The sequence below is a fragment of the Typopeltis vanoorti genome, chromosome 7 (assembly GCF_054136105.1).
Source record: "Typopeltis vanoorti isolate ZY-2024b chromosome 7, IOZ_Tvanoo_1.0, whole genome shotgun sequence".
NCBI lineage: Eukaryota > Metazoa > Arthropoda > Arachnida > Uropygi > Thelyphonidae > Typopeltis > Typopeltis vanoorti.
The window spans coordinates 92,160,749-92,171,197 of NC_143555.1; positions in this window are offsets into that span (position 1 = coordinate 92,160,749).

Genomic DNA, 10,449 nt, shown 5'->3' on the forward strand with positions numbered 1-10,449 from the left:
GAAAATAAAGGAAAGTCGGAATCAGAAAAGGAAAGAAACGCAGGACAGACTGACAGATAGTATAATTGCCAGGAATGCAAGACTTGAAAACTGAGTTGATGCGTAGTGAGATGAAAAGTTTGGTGTTAAGAGCGGGCGAGACCAAAAGGTTAGGATGAAGGAAGTAGAGGGAAAGGTGACGAATGACCCGAGATATTGATGTGTAGAGATTCCATCGTTATAAGTATGATAAATGATGGATTCCATCAGGTATGTTTTTCAGGAGGGAGAATTAAGCATGATAATTGATAAGAGAAGCAGAGGAACAAGCAAACTGATGGTGATTTTTGGAACAAATTACTTATTTAGACATTAAGAACATGTAAGAATCAATATTAGGAGATTGTTGAAGAGAGTGAAAGATAAAAAAAATGTGAAATGGTGTGAAGGGTGATCACTTTGTTGCCCAGATATGATAATCGTGAGTTGAGACGAAGTTTGGCAGAGCTTTGTGAGGAGAAGGGAATGGACTTTGTGGAAATGAAGCAAAAGATTGGGAGAGAGGAACTGGTGAGATTGAAGCAGTTGTAAACGAGAATAGTAGTACTGAGAGTGATAATGATAGAACGAGAATGCTAGATGGACAGAGAAACGTGGAGGAGGGAGTCAGAATGGACAGAGAGACACGTTATAAGGAAGGTGGATGTTTGAAGTTGTGAATGTGTGTATGGGGAAGGGGATGGTCAGTATGAGAATGGGATAACCTAGGATATATGAGATGTAGCTGAGTCTGAAGATATAGATAGGTTACATGATGATAAAGAACATTGGGAGTGGTTAGGTGTAGAGAAATCACAGGCTATAAATGCCGTGAACAGGACTAGTCATAGACCTAAAAGTGAATTGCTGTGTTTATTTACAAATGCCAGGAGCATCAGAAATAAGGGAAAATTGAAATTTCATTGATTGAGCTTACGAGCCTCAAAATAGGAATAAGTGAAATATGGTTGAATAAAGATTATATCCTGGTCGAAATAGAAACGGAATGGTATGATGTTTACCTAGGGGATAGAAAGGACAAGAAGGGAGAGGAGGTGTTGATGATATGACGAATTATGTCCACAAATTCCATTGAAAGTGGATTCCATTGATATTCCATTGAAAGTGGAGATGCAAGATGTAAATAGTGTCTAAGTTTTGAATCACATTGGTGTGAGGTGGAAATTCACTGGAAGCGATACTTAGTGGATGTTGTTATATGCCAGGGAATGTGGAGGGAGGTGATCCAGAAATGGATAAACAAGTTGGATCAGTGAACAAGGGAAGGTTGATTATTATGGTCGATTTTAATTATGGCGGTATAGATTGGAATGAAGAGGTAGCATTTTGGAATATAAATTTCTTGAGAGAGAAATATCTCAGGCAGTATGTAAAGGACACATGATAATCACAATTTTAGATATCTTGTCATTTCATCAGAGAATGTAATTGTGAGTGAGGTTTTGCACTTCCCTTTAGTTGATGAGAATTATCATGAAGTGATCACGTGGGTTGTGGTTAGCTATATGAAGACTTCTGTGATGATCGTGATAGCTTGGAGCTATAGCATGGAATGGGTGTTAAGCAGGAGGAAGATAAATGCTGCATAGGAAATGCCTAAAAGATATTTTACAACATTGATGTGCGAATGTACTCCAAAGATCAAAAGACTGAATTAAGCAGGTGTTAAGTGGATGAATGAAATTCAATATCAATGAAATTTAGCCACACTACCGGCCAGGACGTATATATACGTCCAAGTAAACATGGATGCGAAGTGCATATTAAAATAGTAATACCATTGATATTCCATTGAAATATATGATGGATACGAAGCATACGAGGATGAGTATTTGATCCATAATGACCGGTAAGAAGAGGAGGGTACTGTGGGAACAGCAAAAAGATGAATAATGGTAGCAGTCAATTGCATTAGGATATATAATGGCAAGCGAGGAAGGTGACTGAATTGATAAGCGCTGCCAAACTACAGTATGAGCCGAAATTAGTAAACCAGCCAAGAAAAACCCTAGTTTTTCAGATATGTGGCAAGTAGAAGGAAGAATAATTATGGTAAGATCGTGTTAATGGATGGAAGTGATAAAATGGTACCTGCTTCAGAAAACATCATTGAATATTCAGTGAATAATTTATAAGGATAGTTCATATTCATAAGGGTAAAATCATAAAAACAAATATAGAGGACACAGAAGGGAATGGCTTAATTGTGAGTGAGTGAGTAGTAGGTATATGAGGAAATAAACTTGATGTTAATATAGGCTGAACATATTTCCGTGAGACAAAATGGGAGGAGGTTATGTAATATTCTGCATTCATGAAAAAGTAAGATGATAAAAAAGTAAAAAAGTTTTATTACATAAACATATTTTACCATTATTCTTCAGTGACAAAACCCATGCAAAAATTTAGGTAGACGTTGAGTGGGGGGGAGGGAACTGCATTTCATCACGATCGTACCATGAATATTCTCCGATGAAGTGATCTTATGCAGCAAATTTCAACACCTTATCATAAAAGTTCTCATACTCCATGACACAATTTTGTCTTACAACTAACATAGCCTCATCGTCTCAACACTTAATCAAGAATTCTCCGTTGACCACATACTGTTCATAACAGAAAATATTCTCTGAACAGGTGCTGTACTTCCTGGAAGAGAAAGAATAAACTCTACAATACTACAAAAGTCTTGAAAGTCTAGGCGTTTTTCGCTCATTTCAGAGAAAAAGTCTGTACCCATCCATCAGATACAGGAATATTTTCTTTATTCCATTTATTTAACTGCCTCACAATTATAAATTTTATGAGAGTCTACTGATCGAATACACGAGATTCTTGTGTTTCTGTTTATGTGATGAGTTCCTTGTTCAGGCTGTTTTGTGTTTCTTTCCATTCAGGTGTCTTCCTTAGTAGCAGCCACATAAACTTCTCAGTGTTTCCTAAACTCTCACTTGTTGATATGTTCTAAACTGGTTTCATAGAAATTCTCAACTATCTCAAAAAACTTAGCCTCATTAATTTCTTCTGAATCTACTACCATTCTGTTTTTTTTTTTATTATTATTATTATTTATTTTGACACCAGTAGTTACAAAAACACTTCCGTTTTTCTGGACTCTAAATTGTTTACAATATTTTCAATGTCCATGGCTTCTTCTGTAGTTGAAATATTATCTTTTTCAATTAAGCTAATATATGTTTGGAACGTAGACACTTGATCTCTTGCAAATGACAACCACAATTCAAACAATTTTCGCAACATAACAGGGCATTTTTCTTAAGAAAGAAAATAAAATCGAAGCCCATCAAACATGATTAAAATTCTGTCAGATGATCGACCCAGTACAAAAATCTTGTATTTCTATGCTCTAACAATTTAACGTAATTGTTTCACAAAAGATTTTCAGTTCTTCAACTCTGACTGTGTATATATTGAAGTTTATATATTGTATACTTTCACTGCAAAACATTCAATATCAATTGATAAACAGTTGACAACACACTTGAGACATCTGTGTATAATGTGTGCCGCACAACCAATACCGATAATCTTTTACCAATACCGATAAAATTTCAATTCAATTTCAAGCTTTTGCCTAGTCTTTTGAAACCACCAAAATTGGTGTTCGTGTTATCTGCACACAAAGCAACAATTTTGTGACTTACTTCCTTCAACATAGCACACTGTTGGTCGGATGTTTCACCAGGTAAGGAAATAAAGTCTATAATTTTCTCTTGAACACCGCAATTTGGCAAAACGATTGGAAGAAATTTGATGTCTTTTTTGTTTGATGCATCTAAACTGACAGTAATGCTTTTTGTTTTATTCAAATCCTATATCACTTCGCCAAATATGTATGGTGATAAAACGTTGGTAATTGTTGCTTCTGATTTGGTAGGTGCTGAAGAAAATTTTGGCTCATAAATTTTCTTTATCAATGTCGACAAGCAATCATTTGCGCAAAAACTTTGGCCATGACACACAGTATGATATGCAACTGAGAGCTTCACTTGCTGCAATTTTATTGCTTTCACTATCACGTCTCACCATAAACGAGCTGATGTTTTTAACTTTAAGCGAGAGTCTTGATGTCGCCTTCAGAGCAACGGAAAAATGGACATTACAATGCTGGCATACCACTTTTGTTCCATCACTACACAGCTTGTCCAGTTTAATAAATTTGAATTCTTTTTGGAAATCGTCATTAAAACTGCAGTTTCTCCGCTTTGACATTTCAAGGATAGACTTAAAGCTTTAAAAAATAAGTCTTAACAGTTTAAAAAATATGAAATTTAAACCACCAACATTGAATAACAAAGCCACTGGTTAGCATACAGGCAAAACAAATTAACGCTACAGCAGAACAGATACCGCGTCTCAGACGCGCAAGCGTTGACAACATGTATTTTTTATTTTCTCTCAATGAATCACTGCAGATATCGATATTTAGTATCGAACAGTGGCGGCCGGTGAAAATTTTAAGTGGAGTGTTGCATATATATATATATATATATATAACTTTTTTTCCTAATCAGTAACGAATTTATTAATAAATAAATTTACATATTAAAAAGTTGCCTTATTAAAAATATTTCATCCTCACCACAAACAAATAATAATAGTTTCGTATCAATAGCAATGACAACTGCAAACGAATATCGGCGTTAGATTGCAGTGCATTTATTTCGTGTAACGATAATTGAAAAAATATAATTCTTTTCATATTTTCAACAGTGACACTCGTCATAATTCAGCCTTGTATCTATTATAAATAAATAATATGTTATTTGAAAAAAATAAACTTTACAAAAAATAGTTCACGCACCAAGTGCCAATAATAAATGTTTCTTATCTCACAGAAATATAACTGCGCGCAATAATAAGATACACTGCCCAAACGGCAGTGTATCTAACGACGTAACGGGCAATGACAAGCACAAATAAAAGCTCAAAGGCTCTAAATAGCGCCTTAGCGCAAACGAATATCGGCGTTAGATCGCAGTGCATTTGTTTCGTAATCTAAAGTGTTTATCGAACAATTCCAATTATTAACTATTCAATGAATGTCAAAACATAAGGTGTAACATTTAACATGTTGTATTGTATTTATATAATGTTGTAAGCATTGTTATTATTTATAAATACAAACGAAATTTATTTTTTTCAATTTTTCCTTGGGGGTGCTGCAGTGTCTCAGTGCTTATGTACGGACCGCGGTATCGAACAATGCGACCCCCATGGTTACACAAATTACTGGTATTCATGATACTGATATAAGACATAGGTTATGAATAATAATTTATGATTGACCAATATTAAAGTATATTTATAGTTTTTATTAAAAACGGGACAAAATTGACATTTTTATTAAAACGACCGGGATTCTGGGAAATAAAAGAACGGTACTTTCCCGTTTAAAACGGTATGCATGGTCAGCCTATGTTAATAAGGCAATAGGATTTCATGGCATACCACATGTCATAAGAGAATGTTCTATTATGACAAAATATTGTACGTGTGCCAAAAATTTACAAATCAAGTTGCATCGTGCCAGGCAGTGTTTAGTAGGGGAAAATTAATAGAAAATTTAATTATTTATATTATATATTTTATTTATAATATTTATATATATTTTGTAATATTATTTAGTGTAACATTGATTATTGTATTATTAAATTGATTTCAATGATGGTTTCAAAAAAGAAAACGGCAGTGAGAAAAATATTTATTTATGGATTATAACTCATAGAAGTCAGCTGAGCAGGGGAAGCAGCAGAAGGATGTCAACTTGTTGGCGAAATGCTTACCGTATTTACTCGAATATAGCACTCCTGATTTTACTTTACGAAAAAAGACATCAAAGAGTTTTGCGTATTGCCTCGCACACGAAAAATGTTTAAACATGTTCACGTCGAGGCGATATTAACTTACTCCCTGCGGTAACAATATGCCTTCCTCAACAGCCATTATCCTGCAGATGTAAGAAAAACAAGTGTAGTTTTATTGTATCCCTGAATAAGGTACAGAGGTTTTTGCAGTCTGTGTAATATGTTTCTCAACAAATAGTGTGATTCATTAGTTAGAGCAGTTTTTATTCCAGCTGTCTCTAATTGCAGTATTATTGTCCCCTCCCACAGAAACTATGCTGTATGCTATATAGACTCAAGCAAAACCATAAGCTGCATTTAAACACAGTATCTAACTAAAATCTATTGTCCAATTCTTCAATTACATGAAATTGACGTTTATTGCATTTGAAATTCTCAATGTTATTATGACAAATCACAAAGGCTAACTCAAATAAAATTCTACCATGAATTGAAACATGCCATATAATTACGGTGACCATACGTCCTTTATTCACTGCTGTCCTTTAGATTTTTTTTTCTAAAATGGCCATTTTGTCCTTTATTTTGTGAATCGAAACAGTAAATTGAATATTGATGCCAACATGTTTAAAGATGCAATTCATAAATTTTACCCAACCTGCATTGATTATTTAAATAACTGGGACAGCTGTTTCGTGGAAATGGAAGTAAAGTATTTGAATGGGTCCTGCTACGAGAAATCCCTCTGCGGGCAAAGATCGAGGAAAACGTTTTGTTCACCTCCAGTCACTGGAACATAAACATGAATGACGGTGAACTATTTGATGATGTTTCGTGTATTAAAAGTTGTCGCCAGTGAAAAGATCGAAGAATGGTGACAAAATGACGAGTTCTGCCGACGTAGAAGGGTTGAAATTTTTAAATATTTCGCAGATAAACATGTATCTTTTAAAAACATTTTAAAAATCGTTGAATTTTGCTTGTCTCCCTGGATCTAATGCTCCCGCTAAACGATGATTTTCATTAGTGAACAATATGTGGACCAGAGAAAAAAAACGAATTAAAAATCGAAACATTGAAAGCATGCATTTATACCAAATGGAACTTTGACATGAATTGCAGTTTTATAAATTTTTAAAACACGAACCTGATTTATTAAAAAAAGTTCTCCTGTGAAAAGTATCAAAATTAATTTTTTAAGTAATAATATGATTGTTTAAAATGCTATCTATATGCTTATATTTTACAATAAACGTTATGAAGCTTTTTAGTTTTAATGAAACAAATAAACGCAACCTGTTGTTTTTTTTTTATTATGAAACAATTTCTGAGTTGTCCTTTATTTTCTCCAAAAAAATATGGTCACCATAGAAAAGCGCCTGTGTAGCTCAGTGGATGTGGCGTTTGCACACCACCGCGCTTGGCTGCACGAAGGAAGACTTGGTTTCGAGTCTAGTCGGCGACTAGAGGAAATTTTTCTAAGCCTTTTTTCGACCGGTTCCCGAGTTAGTCGATCTCTGGTACGGGCAAGCAGGTTTTTCCTCCCGGAAACTCGGGTTTTTCGTCCTGTAAACTCAAGAAAATCGAACGTAGAACCCACATTATTTCAGACATTAAATATATTGTGTTAGGGTCAGGGACCACGAGATGGCGGCACATTTGAGTCGTCTCTCTTCACTGAGTACCGCTTAATTAGTGATAGCCTTGGGCCATCTATCTCTGATTGGTACCAGTGGAGATTGATCTGCCCACTCAGTCTCCAAGAAAGTTAGATAGGGCTAAATGGCCTCGCCTACTCCCCGTATACGGGAATAAAAAGGCGTTAGCTGATTTTTTTTTTTTTTTAGATATAGTGCGTGTGTGAGTTCGCCTGCCAGCTCAAAAGCAAACAAGCAGGAATAAAATTAAATCAAGGAATGAAACTTTGTGTGATTTGCGCCCGCCGGTAATGAGAAGTTCCGTTGGAACGATAAACGACACCCTGTCATGAATGTGTTAAAACTAAGAAATATATAGCGAATGTTATGTATGGTATGTTTCACATGAACCTTAAAAAATTAACACTGATAATGACAGTTTCAGATGTTAAATTCGGTTGAAGAGAATTAGCATTTCAACTCAATATTTGTTGGTTGCCTTTGTGTTCAGGTCGCGTGACCTTTGTTAATACCGCACCAATCATATGCACGTCTTCATAGCTGCTCTCTCGTGTACAACAAAATTTAACTTGTACGTATTGTAATAATTTAAAACAAAAGTCGAACTTATATGCGTATAAAAGGATATCACCTGTAAATCGTTGACGTGCCAGTAAAATTCTCGAACGTGCCACCTCTGGCACGTGTGCCATAGGTTTGCCATCTATGTTCTAAGGAATTGGCATTAACATTTCATGACTGTTTAATAAGTCTTACAACAGCACAGATTCCACGAACGCAGGTACATTTGTTCCATTATATGTAAATATAAATAAAGGTGGTGATAAGGCTGTTGCTATAAATTATAGGCCAATCTTTATGTCTGGAGTTGTGGTGAAGGTACTAGAAAGGTTGGTGAGAAGTATGTCACAGAAATAGGTTAATAACAGCAGTGGTCTCTGTGGTTATCAACATGGGTTTGGTAACGGGATATCATCTTTTACTAGCTTACTTACATACTATAACATAACAAGGTGACAAATATGGACAAGGGAGACAGTGGTATAATTCGATTTTGCAAATGCTTTTGATAGATTCCCACACAATTGTTAAATAATCTGAAACGGATGGGAACGGATACTGGACTAGTGAGTTGGATCTGTGAGTGGCTGTAAGATAGATATCAGAAGTTTGCGTATGGGGGAGCAGTATCCCAAAAGATTAAACACACTAGCCATGAGCAACAGGATTTGTATTGGGATGGGTTTAACAGGTGATGCAGTTGTTTGCAGATGGCTCAAGTCATTGAGAGCAATGTAGTGTCAAGCAGATGTTATGTCCTTATATGAAGACTTGAATATATTGTATGAATGTATATATTGGTGGGGAGACCTTAAAGAAGGTAGAGATGCGAGATCTGGGAGTGGTGGTAGACATGGACTTGAAATTCAGGAGCACACTGCACAAGTTGTGAAGTAGTCACATCAGATAATGACAGGTGATGCGAAGTAATATGACGTGCAGAATTAACGAGGTTATGATGCTTTTGTATAAGACCTTTATGAGGCTTCGTATGAATTATTGTGCAACGATTTAGTAAATGGGTTTCAGGATAACGAGGATATGTTAATACAGATCCAGAGAAGATTCACAAAAGTGGTCAGTCATCTTTGAAATACATACAGAGATGAAGATAAATTGAAAGAATATTAATTACAAAACCACGTGAATGGAGGGGGGAAATAAGATTGAAACATGTAAGTTGTTTTGTGGTTGTTATCAGGTTGAGATGAAAGAAATTTTTCATAGAATAGGAGGGGGCGTAGAACAAGACGCCATCCCTGAAACTGAACAGAGGAGTGATGAGTAGTTTCTTTGCATGAAGAGCAGCTATGTGGATGCATTGCTTGAATGTGTCGTGAATGCAGACAAGTTGATTCAGTTTAAGGCACAGGTTGATGAGATGTTAATAATACAATTATGAGGAAAAAAAAGTGAGGAAGTAACTTGCTATATCTATACACAAATACCAGGAGCTTTATAAACAAGGTGTTGAGTTGGTTGCTTTGGTAAATATGTTGTGGCCTAAAATCTTTATCTCTTCTGTCATTTCTAAATTTTACGAATGACAGAAAATAAAGGAGGGGGGGAGGGAGTACTACTAAAGATATCAGATGACTTGATTTCAGTTAGGTTAGAAACATATGAAGCAATAATGGTCATTATATCCAGTGTACTACTGAATTTGAACAATATGGTCTGTACAGGCTAATCAGATGGAATGTTGCTACAAGCCTCACCGTTCATTTGCAGAGACCAAAAACCTGCATCTCCAATTTACCCTCATGAGTACTAAACTAGTAATTATTATGGGTGACTTAAATTATCGAAATATTCTTCGATTAGCTGAGTAAACTCTTGATGAAAACGAAGGAGAATTTATTGAGCTCTTGTGTGACAACTTTCTCAAGTAGCACATGAAAGAAGCAACTCGATAACAAAGAGTGTTAGAATTGGTAATCGTGTCAGGTGCTCAATTAAGGATGCGACTATTTCACCACCCGTTGGTATCAGTGATCATGCCATACTGACCTGGGAAGTAGTCAACTGTATGGATGATCCAATCAGAACGCGTTATGTGTTGAATTACAAGTTACTGGAAATGATGACAAACTCCAAATACTATCTTTGGTTCCATGTTGTTGTTTCATGGGAAGAATATCGGCAGTTCATGGGAAGTTTTGCAAACATTCTTAAATTATACAGTATCTGAATGTCCCTAGTGTTCGAAGAACAAATGAACTGGAAGTTAAATGGATTTGTAATCTATTTAAAGAAGAGTTCTATACAAAGATGTGTGCGAAAGGTTAACTCAGTATTCACTTTCTGTAGTTATTGTATGGAAAGCTAATTTGGAGTGTAAAAAATTGACTGAAGACAACACA